At 38.0% G+C, this 23778-nt stretch overlaps 1 protein-coding gene and 1 pseudogene across 5 annotated transcripts in view; one reads left to right on the forward strand and one right to left on the reverse strand.

Moving 5' to 3' along the window:
- MICU3 (mitochondrial calcium uptake 3) overlaps positions 1-23778 on the reverse strand; it is a 112846-nt gene that overhangs the window by 62500 nt on the left and 26568 nt on the right. The gene's annotated exons all lie outside the window — the stretch shown is intronic.
- Positions 20392-22521, forward strand: LOC112869822 (chromobox protein homolog 1 pseudogene; annotated as a pseudogene).

Consider the following 23778-nt stretch of genomic DNA (forward strand, 5'->3'; position numbering starts at 1 on the left):
ACAGTACAATTACCACCAATGATCATTCTGAACTCAACCTAAGGTTAAGATTTTACAGAATTAGAAGGGGGGGGGGGAAGGAAGTCTCTTTTGTCTTCCTTAATTGCAAGACCAGTCCTCATAGATAAATAATTTTATCTTTATCACTGTTATTTATTTTCTCTCTGAATTACAGCAAATCTATTTTTAATAGGTTTTTTTCCTGATTACAAAAGTGATGCATAGTTATTGTATACAATTTAGAAGACAGAATTTTAAACATTTACAGATACATAGATTTTTTTTCTTTTTTGGCAAAAAATGGGATTACACTATACTGTTCAGTTATCTGTTATTTTTAACTTACTAATATATCAAGACTGTTTTCCCATGTCACTACTCTACTAGACTATTTTTTAGTAGTTGTATAATATCTCATAGTGAATGTAGCATAGCACAATTAATGCATTGCACATGGTTGAATATTTAAGTGATTCACAGTATTTTACTATTATAAAACAATGTTATAATGACCAGCCTAGAATATATATATTTAAATACATCTACAAAGAGTTGAGGTAAATTCCTATGAGTGGATTTGGTTGGTCAAACAAAACCTTTTCATACATATTTTCACTCTGCCTCTATGGAGTTAACAGCAATTTACATGATTATCAAAAATACAAAAATAACATTTTTACACATTTCATAAGAAATTCTTATTTAAGAGGGCAAGCTTATTCTCTTTATTGTCTCTTCTATGTCTACTAAGTCATAATGCCGATTGTGTATAGACTATTAAAGTTATTGAAGTATCTAATATCTTGAGAAGTCGCATCAAAACAATTCATAAAAACTTTCAACAAGGAGACTACATTTTATATTTCTAAGTCATGCTTTATTAAATGAAAAGCCAGGCAAATGACTAATATTTTTCCACTATTCTGAACACTAAGATTTTTAAAAACATTGTACAAGTAGTCAAATAAAAACTAAAAGAAAGGTTCACTCCCTACTTTTTAATGGTATGTATAAAAGATAAGACTATATAGTCTCTGCCTTTAAGAAATATATGACCTACACGGGGGGGAAAAATACTAGTTGGAGAGACAAAAGGTACAAACATGGAAGCAAGGAGTGAATCCAGTTAGAGTAAACAGAAATAAAGCATTGTAAAGGTTGAGGTTAATAAGAGGGCTTCAGGAAGAAAAAAATATGAATTTTAATGTCAGGAAGAGATATGAACACTCTAGGTCTACACAGCATATTTGAAAATGGTAATAACCTCCTTGGAACAGAGGATTTGCATTCATGGAAAAATGATTTCTGAATGCCAGACTAAAGCACTGGAATTTAAAATGATAGACAACATGGCTTTAGAAGATTCTTACATAGAATCTTCTTACATAGAGCAATGACATAAAAATGATGCTTTAGAAGAATAAAGCAACTCAGTACCAGAGACAAGTTGGCTCAGCGATGTATTAATAACACTCAGGTGATCCACAGGTATTGTGAAATTGTTTCGGCACTTCCATGGGTGAGAAGTGAGACAATGAACAACTTAATGTCAATAATGGGCAATAATCTCCTTCAATACTCCTCAGCGATCAGTTTAACATCTTAGGTCCTTTTCTACACATATATCCCAGGGGGTTCTTCCTCTTAGCACAGGGAAATCAATCTTGTCTGTGACCACAGTTTACTCTCCTGCTTTCTTCTTGATAGGCTATTTCTTGGACCTAATTGGCCATAATCAACCAAGACCCATTTCCAATGAATTTCCTGAAGGTCCCCTCAGTGTGGAGCTCTCATGGTTTCCACACCACAATCTGAAGTCATGCCTCAGTCTAACACTCTGAACCACAATTTTTGCCTCTAGCATCTTTATTCATTATGACCTAATATGGACTTGATCTGTGACTTCTGCCCTTACCTGCTGTTGCCATTACTGCTCATGATGTACCTTGTTTTCTCATCAAACTTTCCTCCCTAAGCGGCTGTGACTGGTCCCAGGACACCAAACCTGCTGGACCATTGCAGCTGGGAATGGGATCCACCTTCCATGCCCTAATGCTAAGAACTCCTCCCTCTCCTCAATTTCTACTAACAATCAATCAACAAAACCTATTGTTCTCCCTCTAATTTCTCACATCCACCCCTGCCACCATTTTTGTTTAAGCACTCACTACTTCTCTAAAATTTTACAGTAATGCCCTACCTGTGATTTTTGCCTCTAATCCATCCTTTACTGATAGAAAGAGAAAACACAGTTTGAATCCTTTAACCACCTGAGTAATGGTATCAAAAGAAATCTGACCAAGAAGAGTTTAAGGTTTTCATTCAAACTCCACTGTATGAAACAAATTGAAGATGGCACAAACAAAAGGAAAAACATTGCATGCTCATGAATTGGAAGAACAAGTATTATTAAAATGTCTATGCTTTCCAAAGCAATTTACATACTTAATGAAATTCCTATCAAAATACCAGCAACATTTCTCACAGAGCTAGAACGAACAATCCTAAAATTTGCACAGAACCACAAAAGACTCTAAATAGTCAAAGCAATCTTGAAAAAGAAAAGCAAAGCTGGAGGTATCACAATTCCAGACTTCAAGTTATATTACAAAGCTGTAGTAATCAAAACAGTATGGTACTGGCACAAAAACAGACACATAGATCAATGAAATAGAACAGAAAACCCAGAAATGGACTCAAAACTATATGGGCATCTAATCTACAACAAAGCAGGAAAGAATATCCAATGGGAAAGACAGTCTCTTTAACAAATGGTGTTGGGAAAACTGGACCGCAACATGCAAAAAAGAATTAAACTGGACCACCTTCTTACACCATACACAAAAATCAATTCAAAATGGATGAAAGACCTAAATGTGACATCAGCTGGAGCAATTTCTTACTAGATCCAGAGGCAAGGGAAACAAAAGCAAAAATGAACTACTCGGATTTTATCAGGATAAAAAGCTTCTGAACAGCAAAGGAAACAAAACTAAAAGGCAACCTTTGGAATGGAAGAAGATATTTGCAAATGACATATCTGTTAAAGGGTTAGTATCCAAGTTCTATAAAGAACTTAGCAAACTCAATACTCAATAAACAAATAATCCAGTTAAGAAATGGACAGAAGACATGAATAGACATTTTTTTAAAGAAGACATCCAGGTGACTTACAGACACATGAAAAGATACTCAACATCACTCATCATCAGAAAAATACAAATCAAAACCACAATGAGATACCACCTCACACCTGTCAAAATGACTAAATTAACAACACAGGAAACAACAGATGTTGGTGAGGATGCAGAGAAAGGGGAACCCTCTTACAATGTTGGTGAGAATGCAAACTGGTTGCTTCCACTCTGGAAAAGAGTATGGCAGTTCCTCAAAAAATTAAAAAAAAAAAAAACGGTACTACCTTATGATCCAGCAATTGCACTACTAGGTTTTTGCCTGAAGGATACAAAAATACTGGTTCAAAAGGATACCTGTCCCCTGATATTTATAACAGCATTATCAACAATAGCCAAATTATGGAAAGAGTTCAAATGTCCATTGACTAATGAATGGATAAAGAAGTTGTGGTGTACACACACACATACACACACACACTGGAATCTTACTCAGCCATCAAGAAGAATAAAATCTTGCCATTTGCAATGACATGGATGGAGCTGGAGTGTATTATGCTAAGCAAAATAAGTCAGCCAAAGAAAAACAAATGTCATGATTTCACTCATATATGGAAATAAAACAGATGAACAGGGGGAAAAAAGAGAGGCAGACCATAAGACAGACTTTATCTTTTTTTCTTTTTTTGTTTTGAGACAGTGAGCGAGAGAGTGAGAATGCACAAATGGGAGAGGAAGGGGCAGAGAGAGAGGCAGGGGGAGAATCTTAAGCAGGCTCCATGCCTAGGGCAGAGCCCAACACAGGGCTCGATCCCACAACCCTGGGATCACGACCTGAGCTGAAATCAAGAGTTGGGCACTCAACCCACTGAGCCACCCAAGTGCCCTCTAACACTCTAAACTATAGAGAATAAATTGAGGGTTACTGTAGGGGAGATGGGCGGGAGGATGGGTTTAAGGGGTGATGGGCATTAAGAAGGACACTTGTTGTGATGAGCACTGGGTGTTATATGCAAGTTATTAGTCACTAAATTCTACTCCTGAAACTAATATCACACTATATGTTAACTAACCAGAATTTAAATAAATTTTTGAAACAACAACAAAAACTCCACTGTATGAATTCTACCCACTGTTGCCTTAGCAATAATAGTACCCATCGTTTTGTTTTTTTTTTTTAATTTTTTCTTCAACGTTTATTTATTTTTGGGACAGAGAGAGAGAGCATGAACGGGGGAGGGGCAGAGAGAGAGGGAGACACAGAATCGGAAACAGGCTCCAGGCTCTGAGCCATCAGCCCAGAGCCTGATGCGGGGCTCAAACTCACGGACCGCGAGATCGTGACCTGGCTGAAGTCGGACGCTTAACCGACTGCGCCACCCAGGCGCCCCGTGTACCCATCGTTTTGATAATGGCATAAGGTGGTGACTTCAGGTTTATTTACCACCACCTTAAAAGAAGAACTGGGAAGGCGTTTGGAATGGTTTGTGTCCCAAACAAAAAAAAATATATCCTAAAAGGGAAGAACATGATTTATGTATAAGAGATAACTGGAGGGGCACCTAGGTGGCTCAGTTGGTTAAGCGACCCACTTCGGCTCAGGTCATGATCTCATGGTTTGTGGGTTGGAACCCCGCATCGGGCTCTGTGCTGACAACTCAGTGCCCGGAGCCTACTGCTGATTCTGTGTCTTCCTCTCTCTCTGCCCCTCCCTCTGCTTGCAGTCGGCCTCTCTCTCTCTCTCAAAAATAAATAAACACTAAAAAAAAAATAATAATAAAATAAAAAAAAAAGAGATAACTGGAGCCTGGGTGCTTAAAATGGCTTCCTACTACTGTAGACTTGTTACTTCCTCCATTGCCTCTTCTCAATTTAGTGTGATAAATGATATAGTGTAGTAATATATACTGGCACTACTCAAATGTAACATAAACTGGTAAAAAGTAAAAACCAATTTTCCCATGTTAACCCAGTATACTAGAATGATCCTAGAACAGTTTGGTTACCATCAACTGTAAGGAATGGGTTCATCTGGCTGAAGAATGCGATGAGATGAAGAACAAAACAGGAAATCAATGCTTTCATTGGCTTTTTAAAAAGCGTATTATTATTTATTTATTTTGAAAGAGAGAGAGAAAGTGGAGGAGGGGCAGAGAGAGAGGGAGACTGAAACCCAAGCAGGTTTCATGTTATTAGCCCAGAGCCGAAGGCGGGACTTGAACCCACAAACTGTGAGATCATGGCCTGAGCTGAGATCAAGAGTTGGACGCTTAACCAACTGAGCCACCCAGGCACCCCCTTTCCTTGGCTTTATATTCTCTATTCATTTCCACTGACTTACTTGTCTCTTCGTACTCAGATGCCACACTGTTTTAATTAGCATGTAGTTTTAATAGCATGTTTTAATAGCATGTAGTTATGCTTTGATATTAGGTAAAGTGAGATTTCATCTTATTATCAATATTTTAAAAATATTCATGGTGATTGATACTCAATTTTCTCCTCTAACTGAACTTTGAAATCAATGTGTCAAGTTCTATTTAAATAATACCTCCAGCATTTTGTTGGGGATGACATTCAATTTTGGTATAACTTAGGAGACTTGATTTTTTCCCATCTGGGAAGACAGAGATCTATTTATTCAGGTCTTCAACTATGTCTCTCAGTAAAGTTTCGCAGTTTTCTTCATATAAGTTTTAAATACCTTTGGTGGATTTTTGGTACATTTTATAGTTTCTATGTAACTGTGAATTGTGAATGGAACATTTTATTCCTGTTACATTTTCAACTGGCTATTTCTAATGAATGGGAAAGCTACTGACTTTGGTATATTTTCCCTGTATCCAATTACCTTTTTAAATTCCTTCATTTTAATAATTTTTTCCTTGGATTTTCTAAGTAAAGAATCATAAATTCTTTCATCATAATGACAGTTGGTAGTTTTTCCTTTTTAATATTTATAGTCATTTTCATTGCCTTAATTATGAGAGGTCCACATCTCTAAATAAGATGTGGAACAGTTATCAGTAATAGTAAGCATTCTTATCTTGTGCCATGTTTTGAAGAGAATGCTTCTAATGAATTGCCACTAAATGCAATGTCTGCTGTTGATGTTGATCATTATCGTCTACCTGAAATCAGCAATGGGTGTTTACCTGTTTTCCTATGCTCCCTGGAAATAAATGTATTTGGATTAGAATGGTCATCATGACCAGAGATCATCTGGTCTTCTTGCTTCTTTACCTTTTTTCTTAAACCAAAACAGAAGCATAAATATGGGTCCCCAAACAAAAATTTTAAATGTGCTAGACAAGTACAAGCATGAACAGAAATCCTCAAACAAAAACTCAAAAGTTATTGGACAAAACTCTATTATTTATATAATCTTTTAACAATTTTGTTTCCAAGATGAGTATTTAAAATCAACTAATGAGCTAATGTAAATTCATTCATTCAATAGATACTTCTTGTGTGCCTCCTATATGCAAATGAGTTCATTATAAAATAATCAGCTGGAAGATCACTTAATCTAAAACTGTTTTAGAGTCAAATATGAATAATCTTAGTTTGATCATGTTTTACATACATATATGCCTAATCACTTTCAAACCTTCCAACTGTCCATGTGCTTCTTTCTCCAGAGTTTATGAACAGACTATTTTCTTAATGAATGACCTAACCGCGCAGACGAAGAATATAGTAATTTTTTTCTTTTTTTTAATGTGGTACAGTTCTAACCACACTAAATTTTGTAGTGTTTAGGAGGTTGATAAGGAGCAGCGGTCCATGAATTACTAGAAACTCAGAGGAAAGGGACAGATTCAGATTAGTAGATTCCCAAAATATGAGATAGAACTCTCAGACCTTTAAAATATACAGCTTTGCTTTTGAATTTTCTAAAGTTTAGAAAATCTAAACCTTTTTAAGTTCTAACATCACTATTATAAACATTCAAAAATAAGAACCAATAAATAAAGGGAAAAATGATATTCAAACCAGTTTACTAATCCTCTTGGAAGCCTTATTAGCTTACAAATGATGATGATCTTGTATCATGTTAATGTTCTGAGCATTTAAAAAAACAAATACAGCCATTTCCCTGTAGCAATTGGTGTGAATCTATGGATAATCCTGATATTACAAGGAACAGGCTAAGTACATGTGTATTCACTGGCTGATCTACTTTAATACCTTTTTTTGCTTATCTCAATCCAATATATCTTTTTAAAGTTAATTCCTAAAGCTTAAAATTAACCTAAACATTTTTCATTAACATGTACTGTTTCAGTAAATAATACTTGTGCATCACAAATTCCCAGTACAGAAAAAGTCATTCATAAGTATAATGTACCTAAGGCGATTGGAAAAACTAACCTGAAAACCAAAAAACCTGAATTATATAACATTAGGTGTAAAAACATTACCAAAATGAAAATCTTTATTATCAATCCAATATTATGTACTTAAAAAATAAGCTTTCAAAAGTGGTAAAGTATAACTAGACCATCTGTGAACTGCAGGGAAAACACTGACAGGAGTTACAGAAGTCATGGTCATTTAAGAAAAATTCTTCATTTCCATAGGTTGATGGTCAAACTAAAAAACACACATTTGGGAAATTGAGGAAGTGATAGCCTTTACATTGCTAAGGAGTATTGTAGAGAAAACCCTCAAGTTTATAATGGCTATAAGGGAAATGGCCTCTCCAAGAAGCTGGAGGGTAGCAGAAGCATACACAGAGCTGCAGACTGGTCTGCTTCTACGAAATAATTTCTTCAAAGTAGACACAATATAAAGTTTAACACAAAGTTTCCATGTTCCATCTTTCCTGGAGATGCCTCTTTTAAATGGCTTATTGTAAGGTGGAATACATCAGGTGAAAGATAGCTGCTGTTATCAGCAGACCCAATGAAGAAGCTCTTAGATCCAGGGAGACTGAAACATAATTTTTGTTAGGCAGTAAGGGGCACATCAACCTGTGAAGTATATAGCTCATTAATTATCGACTTCAAAAATTTGTTCTAATAAAAAATTCTTGGAGATTAAATATAATTAATATTATTTGTACCTTGAAGATTTGGATGGTGGTGTCTCTTCTGTTCTGGAACCAAGAACTGAGCTTCCGATTTCCTTCCTATTATCAGAACGCATCCCTTATATCCACTTTCAGTACTTGCGTTCCTGCCAACCTGTGCCTGAGACCTTTTCCTGAATACTTCAGTAGTTCCCCTGGGATTACAATGCATGCTTATCCCCACCTCAGTACTTGGTGTTAAACTGCTACTTTATCAGGTCTCCTTGATGCTTCATTTTCGTGTCTGCTATAGAGATCTGCTAGTTAGCAACATGGCTGTCTACTGCCACTACCTCATGGAACCAACAAAGCTAATAATAAGTAACCAACATCTGGTCCTAACCTGTTCATAGAAACAAGAATGAGTCTAATTTCACTCTGTACCTGGGAACTATAATAGTCTCTGAGCTCTAGTCAGCTCCAATAGTATTTTCAATTAGCTTCAGCTTCCTGTTCAGCTTTTCAATTTCTCTGGAAGTGAGTCCTGATACTTTTGCAGCTATTACCAAGAAGATGAATCTTTGCTCCATATCAAATGGTCTATGTGATTCTTCAGCTCAGACTCTCAGAAAGGATACCTGCCAGAAAACTTCTGCTGCCATGCCCTCTCTCCTAAGATACTGCACCAAATCAGTCCTAATTAATCACATCCCTTGTAATAACATGTCTGAAATTCTGACAACAGTGAGAGTGTTGAGAGTTCCCTGAGAGTCAATACTATACTTTCAAGAAATCCTAGTTATTTTCTTTATACATCCCTGGTCTGGTACTTGCACTCCTTTCCCCCATTCCTACTGAGTTGCAATGATCTGCTTACATATCTGTCTCTGCCATTTAACCATGAATTCCTTGAGAGGAAGAGTAGTTCTTATGTTTATAAGGACTTAACCAGTGTTTAACATAACGCCTGGCACATCTAAGAGGCTTGGTAAACGATGATTGTGGAAATAAACAAATATACGCTTGTGGATGAAAACGTGATTCCTTAGCAAAGGAATACTGACTGAGTCTGGCTCAGGTGGTAAACAAGGACACAATCAAAAGAGAAGCTTCTGATTCCAAACTAGGAATCCAGACAGAGATGATAAAAGATACTCTAGGGGCGCCTGGGTGGCTCAATCAGATGAACGTTCCACCTCGGCTCAGGTCATGATCTCGCGGTTTGTGGGTGTGAGCCCCACGTCGGGCTCTGTGCTGACAGCTCAGAGCCTGGAGCTTGCTTCGGATTCTGTGTCTCTCTCTCTGCCCCTCCCCTGCTCATGCTGTCTCTCTCTGTCTAAAAAATAAACATTAAAAAAAAAAGATACTCTAAAGTTTTAGTGAGAAAGGTATAGCATAATTTATGGGTATCTGGTTTGTTTGTTTTTTATGTTTTTTTTTTTTTTTATTTTTGAGAGAGAGAGAGACAGAGCACAAGCAGGGGAGGGGCAGAGAGAGAGGGAGACATGGAATCCGAAAAAGGGTGCAAGCTCCAAGCTATTAGCATACAGCTGGACGTGTGGCTCAAACTCAGGACCCATGAGATCATGACCTGAGGCAAGCCGGATGCTAAACCGAATGAGCCACCCAGGTGCCCCTATGGGTGTCTGTTTTTTAAAAGTTGGTTCAAACATATCTTTAAAACTAATGCTGGTAAATGCTTAAGTTTAGCTGTTGTAATAAAAAGACATATGAGATTTTTCATTTTATTATTTTAATAGAGTAAAAATTCTGGTTAAATGAATATCTTCTTAAGTAGGGATGCAGGCAAAAATAATTTGTGGCTTGAGTCTTAAAATGTAGAACACTCAATTTTCAGGCACCCCTCCCAAGTGACTACAACATATAAAAAACTGCATATTTGGATTTTAAAATGGTTCCACATACTTAAAATTTTAAAGTACACTTGACTCTTGAACAATACAGGTTTGAACCGCACACATCCACGTACACAATTTTTAAAAATAAATACAGTACAGCTCTGTAAGTGTACATTCTCTTCTTTATGATTTTAACATTTTCTCTAGCTCACTTTATTGCAAGAATACAGTATGTAATACATATAATACACAAAATGTGCGTTAATCCCCTGCTTATGTTATTGGCAAGGTCTTCCAATCAACAGTAGGTTATTAGTAGTTAAGTTTTTGGAGGAGTCAAAAGTTACATAGGGACTTTCAGCTGGGGGTGGCAGTGGTGCCCCTAACCTCTGTGTTATTTAAGGGTCAACTCTAATTGCAATGTTACCAGCTGCCTATTACTTCACTTAGCGTTTTTCAGTGCATATTACCAATTCTTTTCTACAATAAAGAATAATTTTTGCTTCTATAATATCTTTCCACAAAGGGTTAATGAAACTCACAAATTATTCTAACTTTTGATTATAGGAATAAAAACAAATGGACAGTACATCTGGTGAAATTTTTAACAGTATATGGATTAGGGAAGGCCAGGGAGATGAGAATATAGCTTTTACAGTTTGAATGAATACTGGTAGTTATAACATAGAAGTATGTGGTGGGGCGCCTGGGTGGCGCAGTCGGTTAAGCGTCCGACTTCAGCCAGGTCACGATCTCACGGTCCGTGAGTTCGAGCCCCGCGTCAGGCTCTGGGCTGATGGCTCGGAGCCTGGAGCCTGTCTCCGATTCTGTGTCTCCCTCTCTCTCTGCCCCTCCCCCGTTCATGCTCTGTCTCTCTCTGTCCCAAAAAAAAATAAATAAATAAATAAAAAAACGTTGAAAAAAAAAAAGAAGTATGTGGTAATTGTTGGAGAAAAACACAAATACAAATATGATTTAGAAGATGCTCAAATTTGGTAGGTTACCCTTTTTGCTACATGAAGGACTAAAAAGGAGGGTACAGCAGTGGAGGGAAGAGAAGCCAGAACAGAAAAGGTAAGGGAAATAGAGCATATGATTTATTTGGCATAATCCTGAACCAAGTACAAGACCCAGACTGTGGTATCAGCCAGGAATACAGGTGACACAGGCAGATTCAAGCAGCAGGCAAATTGGCCTAAGGCCATTATTTAAAGAAGAGATGAGGAGACCAAGTTAAGAGAAACCTGGATTCAGAAAGAAGAAATTTAGTCCCCAGAAAATTGGCATAAGGCCACTGGGGTATAAGATAGGAATCCATAAGACTAGAATTAAATCATAGAGATCACTTCCATTAATAAAGTCAAAAGTGGCCAATTAGCCATTAAGCTCCTTTGTCTTAGCGTCTGTGGTCAGGGTAAACCTAATAGGTGTCTAGTTAGGTGAGCTTTCATATGAGAAGAATATAGGAGACCAGTCCAGCTGACAAAATTAATCCACTTTCATCAAAAAATAATCATTTCCTCCCTTCTCAGTGATCAAAGCCTTCACCAATCAATCCTTTCTCTTCTGTGTAAGATAGGATAGGCTACATTCCTCAAATGTAATGGCTCAAACACAACAGAAGTGTGTTCATTACTCTCATAAGAGCTCAGGACCAGGGTTGGGGATGGGATCAGGGAACTCTGATTCAGACACTAAAGATGACGTCATTATCACCTGAGGTGCGGGAGGGGGTGGGGGGTGGTATGCAAGAAGTTCATGTGAGAAACTTTTCTTGGCCAAGCCTAGAAGTGGTATAAATCACTTGTGCTCACATTCAGTTGAAGAGAACTTAGTCACATGGCCACACTTAAGTGTTAAGAGATGAAGGAAAATGAAGAAGAAACAAAACAAAACAAAACAAAAGAACTGGGCATCCACAACCCTAACTATTTTGGGGGAAGAAAAGAGATTATGGTCAACAGCTTGCAGTCTGTCATACCAACTTGGGGTAACAACAACAACAACTCATGGGATATAAAGGACAAGGGAGAAAAATATTAGAATTATATGTACGTTTAACAAAGACTTGGAGAGATTCACTTCTAGAACAAGCCACTTCTGTAGGACTGGCAGCCTCAGGGGAGGGAACACTTCCAAATCACCTTTATCAATTTTGCAGGACACTAAACTGCTGTGATTGACTTAGGTTGACGGTTCCACACATTTCATCTCCTGCATTCTGTATCTCATCCCAAAGTCTTAGACACAGCCACTACTGGCTTGAAGTTTAATGTTTGCATGTGCACTCTCCCTAGCTCTGTATTTCCAAATTTAGCAAAATTTTTATGTATCTCTGACCTTTTCACAAAACACTGCAGCGAGGTTAAGAAAGCACTGGGTCTGATCCTCCATTCTCGATGGTGGGAGCTGCTGAGTGTAAACAGATGCTTTGTGCTCCCCCTCCACAGATCTCCCCGCATCATCTATGGGAGGCCAAAAAGTAATTACTGTCCTACAGTTTACTTTACAAAATCTGAACTGAATGATCTACAGGGAAAAATATAATGGTCTTCAAATTTTTGCTCTGCAATTCTAAAACTGAGTTATTCCTAAACTAAATTTGGTAACAGATCGCTATACTCAAAATATCAAAATAAAAAACCTAAAAATAAAATATACTCAAAATATCAAAATATCAAAATAAAAAACTCTAAATCGAAAGTCTAAGCAACAGAAAAAAAAAATGCCTGAAAACCCCCCCCACACATACACGTTTTAAATTCTAACAACTTTCTTTCATTAATATAGTAAAATTCACTCTGAAAATAAAGTATCATCAAACTTCAAAATAATGAAACTACAGCATATGTGACTTTGACAAATATTTACTGTATTAAACCTAATACAATTACGATTTCTTGGCTTCACGCGGGCCAAGGAAAATATAGACATTTTAAGTTTAAGGGAAGGCATCACTGCAATAGTTTTAGATATGGCAAATTTTGTGAAGATAATTGAATTTTTCGTGTCAAAAAGATCTTGTAAAACTGCTACTGAAAACTACCCAAGCACGGACCTCAGGGTTGGCCACACAAGCTACCTTATTTGTAAGTGCAAAGCCACAGAGCAGAAAAATGAAATCAGAGATACCTGAAGATAAAAGAATTTAAATTTGCCTTTTCATTTTATTCCTCCTAGGAAATTATATTTTATACCTCCTAGGAAATTATTTTATGGGAATTGCTAAATATTCTTTTCAAGTTTGCTAAAAACATTCAGGGAATTATTTTTCTAGCTCTAGAAAGCTTTGTCTTTTTGGTCTTACTGAAAAATTGTGAGCTACATTTTAATCTCAGTTTTCCTACTTATAAAAATGGGAGAGTCTACATGGAAATAAAAATTTCAAACACACCTATAAAATGAAATACATAATGTATTCATAAAAACAAATAATGATCACTTTTAGGTAACTTTGTGGAATGTCTGAGTCATGTTGACATGGGCAAGATGAGTGGTTTAAGAAGTGGTAGAAATGATAAAAGTTACATTTTTTAATTACCTCATCTTTCCAAAAGAAATAAAAATATTCTGTCAATGCAATTATCTTCTTTGGAATTTCCAAACTCAGACCTCTGCAACTAGTACTTAGATGTTACTTCTTAAGGTAGTGAAACAAGGGCCTGCAGGCAACAGAGTACATCATTATCCTTCCAATGAATAACAGAAAGGGAAGGTTCACTGCCAAGGCACAGTCTCATGTTACTTCAGGTCAGCAATTTGAAAATTTACCCTGTGGTAACGTCTGATTTTCCCAGGGAGGCAAGATTAAATGCCAGATAAAGGATTCACTACTTGACAATTAGAGAAACTGATGCCTACAAGCTGATAATACCCTAAAGAGGTAACTTGAAACAATTATATCAATTATCTAAACACTGTATAATGTATTACCTTTTAGCAGTGAGAAACAGAGCCATGAGAATGAAAAATGGAAGGAAAAATAAAAACCATTTGTATTAACCAAAATTATTTTGATTACTCATCCTTATTAGTTTCTTTAAAAAACTGTTTGATGTTAAATCAAATCAATACTAATTTTTAAAAATAAAGAATGATTAAGCATTTATTTGATTTCATGTAGAAGGCTGAGTATTTGTTATTAGGTCGCACCTGATACTGGCAACTACACTAACATTTTCATAAAACACCAAACAGCAAAGCTCTTTTAAATTTAGACTTTTATTTTATATTTTTTAGGATAAGAATCATGAAATTTTATTCACATCTATTTTTATTCTGGCTAAAAAGATGTTCATGGAAGTACTACCCTTGGCTTTCTCAAATGGCTTGAGGCTCATTTAAAAGCTTCTAAGAAGATAAAAGGGGTAATATTTTCTTTGCTTGTTGGGTGGTCGAAAGGTTAAGTATCAAATTCCCAGTGTGGGAAAATCCCAAAGTACTCTAGGTGAAATGTTTTGATGCTAGGTACGTGTGTCCATGTGGAAGTACACACAGCTGAAGACCAGCCAACAGTATTTCCTGGGGCGAGATCAAACAAACAAAGTTATAAAATTAAAAAAAAAAAAAGGCAACTGACCACTTACTCTAAAGTCTCTACGTATAGTTATAGTAGCGTACATTTTAAGGTTCTTTACAAGTTTACAAAGCACTTTCACAAATATTGTCTCAGTAGTTTGAGGACGATTGATAGGAGGATGATGTAAGTAAGGCATGTCTCTAACGAGGCCATATGCGTCGTGGTTTACTGCGTACATCGCGTCTCTTTTGGTCTATTCCAGGCCTTTGCTCCAGCAATGCCTCCCTTGCCCTGCCTACCTAACTCACTATTTTTCTACTACTGGGTACTTCCCTCCAGCATACACATGTTGGTATTCCTCCGTCTTAGCAGGCTTCCTGTCCCACTTCTCCATTTAGCTACCCTTCCCTTCTTCCCCACCTTCTCTCCTGCATTCATTTCCTGTCTCTGACTTCCTCTACTTCAGCAGGTTCTCCCCTCTACCACTCCACTAAACTGTTTACCAAGGGCGTCAATGACCTCTTTGTTTCTAAATCCAAAGGCCAATTCTCAGTTCTCATCTTACAGCATCTGACACAGTTGATATCTCTTTTTTCCTTGAAATAATTGTCTCAGTTTCCAAGATACCACTCTCCTGATTTTCCTTTTACTCCTCTGGCAGTTCCTTCCTGGAGCTTCTCTGCAAGTCCTTGGACCTCATCTCTTTTTAAAATCTGTGATTACCCCCTTGATGATCTCATCTAGTTTTTTTATTATAAATACACTAACAAATCCAAAATTTTTACATGTACCCTTCTGAATTAATATAAATTCCACAAAGGCAGGAATTTGTTTACAGTGGTAAACTTCTGCCTCTCCAAAGCCTACAAGAGTCTCTGGCCTGTAGCAGGTTCTCCAATATTTGCTAAATAAATGAATGGATGAATGTGGTTATAAAACTTATTATAACTGTTAAATAAGGATTCCTTTAAAAATTAAAACATAATATTAAAAACTCAATAATCAGCTGGTATTAACAATGTAATTGACTTCAAAACTGTGCTGTTGGGAAGGCAATACAGTAAAATATGTTCAATAATTTGTCTTTTGTGGAATGGGAAATTTTTTGATATGGACATATCCTCAAATTTCAGATATATAAATTAAAAATTTCTGTTAAATGTATCTGTAACTGGGGCACCTGGATGGCTTAGTCAGTTAAGCATCTGATTCTTGATTTCGGCTCCTGTCATGATCTCACAGTTTGTGAGTTCGAGCCCCACATCGGGCTCTGTGCTGAAAGTGTGAAGCCTGTTTGGTATTCTCTTTCTCTCCCTCTCTCTCTGCCCCTTTCCTGTTACCGCTCTCTCTCTCTCTCAAAAATGAATAAACAAAACAAAAAGCATGTGTAACCACTTGAACACTAGAATTAGGATGTATAATTTTCAAGTCACTAGAGTGAGCGAAAAGAATCAAAAAAAAGGACTAATACAATGTCAGGGCATAAGAGAAAAAAATTATACATGCTCATGTAATACAGCAAAAACAGATGCAAATATGTCAATGAATATAGGTGAGTTAAACTCTCATTAAAAAAGAGCAACTCTTGGGGCGCCTGGGTGGCGCAGTCGGTTGAGCGTCCGACTTCAGCCAGGTCACGATCTCGCGGTCCGTGAGTTCGAGCCCCGCGTCAGGCTCTGGGCTGATGGCTCAGAGCCTGGAGCCTGTTTCCGATTCTGTGTCTCCCTCTCTCTCTGCCCCTCCCCCGTTCATGCTCTGTCTCTCTCTGTCCCAAAAATAAATAAACGTTGAAAAAAAAAAACAAATTTAAAAAAAAAAAAGAGCAACTCTTGGGGCACCTGGGTGGCTTAGTCAGTTAAGCATCCAACATCAGCTCAGGTCACCATCTCATGGTTCATGAGTCCGAGGCCCACGTCGGGTTCTGCGTTGACAGCTCAGAGCCTGGAGCCTGCTTCAGATTCTGTGTCTCCCTCTCTCTCCGTCCCACCCCTGCTCACATTCTGTCTCTGTCTCTCTCAAAAATAAATAAACAGTAAAAAAAAAAAAAAAAAAAAAGAGCAACTCTCACATTGTATTTTTAAGAAGTCATATAAATGTTCCTTACAAGAGCCAGAATTAAACATTGCCAAGAATTCTTGAAAATGCACAAAATTAAGGGCCAAAAGCATTAAATGGGGCAAAGAAAAATTCACCAAGAAGCTATTACACACATAAGGCAAAATAGTTTAAAATTCTATAATGGAAAACCGGTTAGAAAAATGCAATTTGACCAATTCACAATCATGGCTGAGATGTCAACAAATCTCTACTAGAAATGGATAGGTCAAATGACAAAATCATGTAAGAGAAAAATTTGTGTAACAAAACAAATAAGATGTTTATTTGTTTTTATTTTTTTTTCAACGTTTATTTATTTTTTGGGACAGAGAGAGACAGAGCATGAATGGGGGAGGGGCAGAGAGAGAGGGAGACACAGAATTGGAAACAGGCTCCAGGCTCTGAGCCATCAGCCCAGAGCCCGACGCGGGGCTCGAACTCACGGACCGTGAGATCGTGACCTGGCTGAAGTCGGACGCTTAACCGACTGCGCCACCCAGGCACCCCTGTTTATTTGTTTTTAATAAACAAAATATATAAACTGATCATATATTATTCTTCATAAAAATATCAATAAGATAAAAATGTGGAAGTTATATAGGCTCAATGAAATATTCATAGACTATTAGAGAATAGGAAAAATAAATTTACCAGGAGTACCTGTATCAATACAGATAAGGTTTTTAAAGATAATATTAAGTAAAAATACAAACTAGAAAAAGATACTATAAAATCAGTATATATTATTCAAGGGTACATTCACTTATAATAATATTATGAAAACTTGCACAAGAATGATAAAAATCAAGTTTAGAACAGTGGTTATCTCTTTGGGGAAGAGAGAATTATGACAGAGGTATATATGCTAACAGTTTATTTTTTAAGCTGTCAGTGCATCTATAGCTATGCATTATATTATCTATGTACTATATTTTTGTAAGTTGGATATATGTCATTTTAAAAAATCATTCAAGTTTTATTCCTTCCCTCATATGGAAAAATGCTAAAAGTTATTAGCAAAAAAAAACAACATAAAAAAGACCACTTTGGGAAATTTAAGATATACTATTACACAATTGGGCAATTCTTGGGTTAAAAAAGAAATTAAAACTGAGATTACAAGCTTTTTGAAAATAAATGACACTTAGGGATTTACAATTAACAATCTGTGTAATTTGGTCAAAGCCATTACTGACAGGGGAAAATTAATAACCTTAAATGTATTTAAAGTAAGAATTTAAAATAAGAATTTAAAGTAAATAAACTATGTATTCAATACAATAAGCCAAAAAATAAATTAAGATAAATTTGAAGAAAATAGAAGGGAATAATTACTAAAGATAAAAGCAAAAGTAAAACAATAAAACAGTAAATAAATTTAATTTTAAAAAGTATTATTTGAAAAGACCAATAAAATAAACCCCTATCAAATCTGATTTTTAAAAAGCACTGAAAATGAAATAAACAATATTAAACATAAATTACATTATATCCATAGTTTGGAATAGCACCTAAATATAAGATAAGAATCAGAGATCTATGATTTATCGATATAATAATGTCTTAATATAATATCAGTCTAAAAGGCAAGAACAATAGGGACAGTATGGTCACATATGTGTTACGAAGAAAATGATACATGTGTTTAAGTTTATAGGTCTGTAAATATATTTTAAAGGCCTGAGATGAGAGAAAACATTTATGACCTATAAAGTAGGAACAGGATTTAAATTTTGCCATGTCCTAGAAGTCAATAAAAAACAAAAATTGGTGAAGATATTAGAAGGCAATTCCCAGGAAACTATAAACAAAAAAATTCTCTACGTCACCAGTAATCACAGAAATGGAACTTTTTTTTAGAAATGTAATTTGTAACAATCATGACAAATCATTTTTTCACACTCGAATTGGAAACAATCAAATTTGATAATATTAAGTAAAGGGGACACTAGAAGTTCATGACGATCGGGATGAAGTATATTTGGATGCAACCATTTTGAAGAACAATTCAATAGTTGCTATTAAAATTTAGTAGCGATGGACCTAGTAATTTAACATGTGTGTCTACATAGAAACCTGATATTCACTGTAGCAATGTTTCTGATAGTGAAAAAATAGAAACAATCAAAATTTCCATGAGTGAGATAATAGTTAAATAATGGAGTAGTGTATAGCTACTAAAAAAGGATATGGTAGATTAAGAGGTGATAGTACACTGGGGTGCCAGGATGGCTCAGTCAGTTGAGTGACCAACTTTTGATTTCGGCTCAGGTCATGATTCCTGGGTTGTGGGGACAGAGCCCCACATTAGGGTCCGCAATGAGCATGGAGCCTGCTTAAGATTCTCTCCCTCTCAGGGCACCTGGCTGGCTCAGTCGGTTAAACATCCCACTTCAGCTCAGGTCATGTACTTGCGGTTCGTGAGTTCAAGCCCTGTACTGGGCTCTGTGCTGATAGCTCAGAGCCTGGATCCTTCTTCAGATTCTGTGTCTTTCTGTCTCTCTCTCTCCCCCTCCCCTGCTCATGCTCCCTCTCTCTCTCAAAATTAAACACTTAAAAATATTAAAAAAAAAAAGATTCTCTCACTTCCCCTCTACCCTTCTCCCCTGTTTCTGCTCTCCCTCCTTCCCTCCCTCCCTCTCTCTCTCAAAAAAGGGAAAAAAAAGAGGTGGCACTATAGTAAGATTCAGAGGACACCTAAGTGGGTGAAATAAACCAAGTTAAGAAAGAATGGGTAAAAAAGAGAAACAAAATTCACGCTTTAAAGAAATACACACACACACACAGACTTTAGAAAAAGTTGTGGAATGGAGTATTGTTTTTTAAAAAGCAAACAGCACATATATTATTAGCCCAATTTTAGACAAGAGTTACTAGCTTTGTTTAGAGAAACCTTCCTCAAGCATAGAGATAGCAACCGAGTCTAGGACCAAATCCAGTGTTCTTCTTTCTACTCTAGACAGCTTGGCACACTGGAATAAAAGTGCATTGTTTTGTACTCCTTCAGGCCTATGTTCACCACTTCCCAGTTAGGTAACCTTGGGAAAAATAAGCTCTCTGAACCTTAGCATTTTCAACTGACAAATGGACAAATAAACACTAGCTCCACAAATTACAAAGACAAATGAAAACTACACGAGAACAATTCCTTCTCCCCTGGCCAACAGAAACAGTTCATTGAGAATCCTCTGTTAATCAGCAGGGTCCAGAAATAGTCTTAGGGCAGCTCAGCCCCATGAGTAAAGTTTGCCGTGTCAAGTGCCTCTGTGGCACTGTAAGTTGGAAGTTTCTAAATATGTTCAAGATGATAAAACTATTCGATGGCCTGGTATTTCCTTGAGGCTCCCATCTGCCTCATACTCCAGCACCTTTCTCTCAGTTTTTCTGGCTCAGTTCCAAACATCTAGATTATACGGTATGTGGTAGGTATTTCATTTATTTCCTAAGAGCGATGGCTGACCCTTAATGACAAAATCTCTAGCTGTGCACTAAGCCACTGTCTTCTAGGCCTGGCTACATGATTCTAAGATAGTTTTTCTAGGTTGCAATCAAAGAAATGAACATAACACACCATTAATAGTCTGTACTATTTTACCCTAACTGAATCACCTTGAACTTACCCAGTTGTATTGGTTAGCTCAGGCTGCCATAACAAAATACCACAGACTGGACGGCTTAAACAGAAATTCATTTTCCCATAGTTTTGGAAGCTAGAAGTCCAAGATTGAGGTGCCAGCACAGAAAGTTTCTGGTGAGAAGTCTTTCCGGATGGCAGATGGTCACCTTCTTCCGGTATCCTCACATGGTCTGTCCTCGGTGTGTGGGCACACTCAGAAAGTGTGAGTGAGCTCCCTCCCTTTGTGTCTCTTCTTATAAGGACACTTATCCTATCAGACCAGGAGCCCACCCTTATGACCTCATTTAACCTTATGACTTTCTTAGAGATGCTATTTCCAAATACAGTCACACGAGGGGCTAGAGTTTTAACATATAAATTTCGGGGGGACACAAACATTCGGTCCAGAACACCAACCACAGAGTGACTCATCGGCCCTTTTTCTCTACTCACTTATACAGGTCTTAAAAATGTTCTGGCAGGTCATTTCCCTCAAGCTGGCATTTTATTCTGGAGGAACTCGAATACTGGGAGATCTGAGTTGGGAGGAACCCTCTCTGTCAGATCCTTTATAAACAAACAAACAAGCGAACATTAAGATCAGTCCTAGAGTCTTTGGCCTACCTAGATCCCTGTGGAGGGGTTCCCCGCTTACCAGTCACAACTTCAAGTTCCCTGCCCACCAACCAGCCTTGGCCTACTTGCATCCCAGTGGGAGATCTCCTGCAAGCACATTCCACCACATGGTTCCCTGTCTGCCAACACTGGCCCAAGGGCACACCAGCAGGTGACTTCCAGGTTGCCAGTTCGAGCTGGTATCTCCCTGTCTGCCAGCCTCAGCCCAACCACTGCGGAAAAGCTCTTGCTGTGAACACACTTTTTCTCACGAGGCCTAAATCCCAACCTGGGGAGGCAGCTGCCCTTCCAAGTTTGTTTTTTCCTTAGGTTCTCTCTCTTGGCCCTAGAATATTCTTTTGAATTTTGATTCCTTCTCAGTAGCTTTCCTATCATAAACAGTTAATAATTCTTCATATTGAACGTTATGCATTCAAATTACCATGTGGTTTCCATCTTCTGACTGGCACCTGGCATAGAACAGCTTGAAGATGAGTATCACTGGGTGTTTCACGGTGCTGCCCCAGGAACAAGAAGAGAGGTACGCCAGTGTCTGAGAAAGAAACCACTTCTCCTACAGTTCCCTGCTGCAAGCTCTACTGGCAAAAGAGAAATGTTGGCAAGTTCCAACACCAGCATTACAAGCAGGGCAATGAAGGGTAGATCTGAAGGTTACCTGACATAGTAACCGTGCTGCTATCCACACACAAAGTCGCTATCTAATTACATTAAAAAAAAAAAGAAAAAGAAAAAGTTAACACATAGCAAGACCTTCCTATGTGCCTGACCATTTTAAGCTCTCTTAATAATTCTGTAATGTAGGTACTATTACTATCCCTACTTTACAGATGAGGAAAGTGAGGCATATGCATGTAAACTTAATTAGCTTTGGCAAGGTTCTGCAGTGAAAGACTTGAGATTCAAATCTAGGTATTCTGACTCCAAAGACTACATCTCAACCATCATGTTGTATTGACCTTTGTTTCTATTGCTAAGACAAAAACAAGCTTTAAAAAGTGAAGAGATTTGTTTCTTTTCTGGAGGCCACTTTCCCCACCGGTCTGACACACCACCAGTGTGGCAAAGTTTCCTCTCATGCTCTTGGGCACAGCTCTGAGCAGCATCACCCTTTAGACCAGAAAGCTGGCGGGCACTGTGGGGAAGAAACCAATTAAGAAGAAACTGGAGGAGGTGCTAGAAGAGGGGGAAGAATTCGTGGGTGTAAAAGGTTCCCAAACATGGAGTGGAAAAGGCAAAGGGGATACTCCTGAAGTGCAAGGGGTCCTGAGAGGAGGACAACACATGGGAGTCAGAAGACAACCCGGACTGCCCTGACCTCAATGCCCAGTTTCTACAGTCACAGAAAACAGTACATGGGACAGATAAATCAGAGGAAGGCAAGCACAAAATTGATTCTGGCTCTGAAAATAAGGCAGAGAACAAACCAAAGAAGAAGAAAGAAGAGTCAGAAAAGCCATGGGACTTTGCCAGTGGTTTGGAGCTGGATGGAGCAGATTACTGGAGCTACAGACTCCAGCGGAGAACTCATGTTCCTGATGAAATGGAAAAAATCTGACGAGGACGACCTGGTCCCCACCAAGGAAGCCAATGTCAAGTGCCCACAGCAGGGGGGGGGGGGGTCATACCCTTCTCTGAGGAAAGGCTGATGTGGCATTCCTGCCTTTCAGAGGATGGTGGCAAAGAGATGACAAGAATGCACTCTTCCGAGTACCGGCCCCTGTCATACCTGACTGCAGGCTTCAAGTGGGGAGGAGGGAGTTCTACTTGCCTTGACACCACAGGAGTGGCTTGAGGATGTCCTTTGAAGAGTCAGCACAGTGTGCTGTGCTCTACAGCAGCCCAAGTAAAGCCCGTCCACGCCATGTAGTTTGCACACCCATCCCAGTGGAGGGGAAGGGGGAGAAGTAGTGCAAGGCAGCTCATTCTGGGTTTTGCTGAGAAAAGCAGACGGCCTTCCGGGAAGGACAAAACCTGCAGAATGGGTGTGTGGGACAGCAAAAGATACTGTAGATCTTCAAAGACCATCTCCACACCCCACAGCCTGCTTCCCCAAAGTGCTAACGCTGCATTTTTACAGTGTAGCGTGTGTGTAGTGTAGTTTTTGGTAATCACTGGTATGTCATTTGTGGGTACAAGGGATGGAGTACGAAGGGAGATAGGTAGGATCATTTTTATTAAAATTTGGGGCCTGACTGGGAAAATGGTGTCACAATGGAAAGAACAACTTAATGATGATTTTGTTCTACGTCCAGAATATTTTATCTTAAAAGAAAAATGTCACCAGTGACCTAAATGAGGACTATAAGAAACTATTTAAAATGCCTGAAACTTATCACCCAAGGTGTTCCTTGCCTGAGCTTAATGCTATTCCCAGGAAAGAACTAAGTGAGTTAATAAATCACCAGCTGCCACTTGTGGGATGGAAACTGGTTGAGGAGGGAAAGTCTTCTATCGGAGCACATACAGGCCCACTGTTCTGTCTTAGCAGTGCTAACTCTTGATGTTGACAACACGCTTCTTTTTCAATTATAAAGTTATAAATAGCAGCTTGTTCATCCGAGCCACTGGCCAAGGCACTTGGGGAGGGAAAGAAGTGGTATAGAAAGTGGGAAAGTAGGGAAAGAAAGGCCCATGCTCTCAGAATGGAAGAGTCTTAGAGCCTCTCTGTTACTTGAATTTTGAACCCTAAAGCCACTGGTCGCAGCACTGACAGCACAAGTTCACAGAAGCACTTTAAACAAAAGCCCTGGTCTCAGGACATTAAACATTCACACTGGCACAGTGGTTCACTTTAGAACACAAAACAAGACTTTTTCTAATCCTAAGAATTACCTGATACCTGAAAAGCTGTCTTCAATCATGAGATCCATTAGTTCTTGACACAGTCTAGACCTGCACCTAAA

Source organism: Puma concolor, chromosome B1 (genome assembly GCF_028749965.1).
Source record: "Puma concolor isolate L17-30 chromosome B1, mPumCon1.1.hap2, whole genome shotgun sequence".
Taxonomy (NCBI): domain Eukaryota; kingdom Metazoa; phylum Chordata; class Mammalia; order Carnivora; family Felidae; genus Puma; species Puma concolor.